This window comes from Lagopus leucura, unplaced genomic scaffold (genome assembly GCF_019238085.1).
Source record: "Lagopus leucura isolate 7727_CA_CO unplaced genomic scaffold, USGS_WTPT01 Super-Scaffold_100012, whole genome shotgun sequence".
Classification (NCBI taxonomy): domain Eukaryota; kingdom Metazoa; phylum Chordata; class Aves; order Galliformes; family Phasianidae; genus Lagopus; species Lagopus leucura.
In genome coordinates, this window is record NW_024962267.1 from 14403223 (window position 1) to 14404483 (window position 1261).

The 1261-nt window shown below is 43.6% G+C and overlaps 1 non-coding gene across 1 annotated transcript; it reads right to left on the reverse strand.

The window, feature by feature from the left end:
- Nucleotides 1-522: 522 nt before the first annotated feature.
- TRNAL-CAG lies at nucleotides 523-605 on the reverse strand. The gene has a single exon. It is a non-coding gene; the product is annotated as a tRNA-Leu (tRNA).
- Between the last annotated feature and the right edge of the window lie 656 nt (nucleotides 606-1261).

Here is a 1261-nt window from a genome sequence, read left to right on the forward strand (position 1 = left end):
TCTTTTTTGAACTGAGGAGCGCAGAACTGGAGACAGGTGTATCCTTACCATAGCAGAATACAGGGTGAAGTTCACCTCCCTGACCTGCTGGCCACGCTCTTTTTAGCAAACCTCAGGGTACCATTAGCTTTCTTGGCCACAAGGGCACACAGCTGGCTGATGGCCGACCTGTTGCTCAGCAGGCAGCCTGGTCCTTCTCCACCGAGTTCCTCTCCAGCAGATCAGCCCCAAACCTGTACTGAGGCACACAATTATTCCTCCCCACGTGTAGGATTTCACATCTGCTCTTACTCAATCTCATCAGGTTTCTCCGTGCTCAATTGTCCATTCTGTCCAGGTCCCATTGAAGGGCAGCACTTCCTTCTGGTGTGTCAGCCTCTACTCCCAGCTTCGTATTGGCAGCAAACTTGGTGAGGATTAACTCTATTCCCCTTGGTCCAGGTCACTGATGAAGATGTTGAAACAAGACTGAACCCAGTACCAACGCCAAAGGAACACTGCTAGTTACAGGCCAAAAACAATTGTCAGGAGTGGGATTTGAACCCACGCCTCCAGGGGAGACTGCGACCTGAACGCAGCGCCTTAGACCGCTCGGCCATCCTGACTCATTGAAATTACAGTCCTAAAATTGTTTTTTTGTTGTTGTTGTTTTGTTTGTTTGTTTTTAAATTCTAAATGGTAATTTGTCTCTAAAATACAATACACCTGAACTGGTCAGGGCAATAAAACTAAGCTTCCCCTTTGGAGTTACAAAAACAAAACAACAACAACTATTAAGCCTTCACCAGGTAGGCTTACATTTAATCCTGGCTACATATTGAGTAGTGACTGCTTTCTCTGCAACAGATGAGCTGTAGGGTACATTGAGCTAAATGTGGTATCAGCTACTTAATTCAATTTATTTGAGCTTTCTTCACAGCTTAAAGAGAAGGATAAAGCTCATAGCATGTTCTTTCACTGACACACTAAGAAAGATTTAGCAAGATTTTCCACTTCAACTTTTCAAGCTTACTGTGTCACAGCAGGCTCCTATTTATTATTATTATTGTTATTATTATTTTACATAGTGAGGGTTATTTTTTTTCTTCAGTTTGATGACAGTTTCTCGTTGTTTTTCTTTCCTCACTTCAGAACTTCCAAAAAGCTCCGGAAAACAACTGCCTGAGGCAGGAGCCAAGACACAGAGATCCACACCAACTGAGGAAGTAACACCAGGAAGCTCTCAGAAGCTTGAGGAGTGCTTCATATTCACTTACATAGA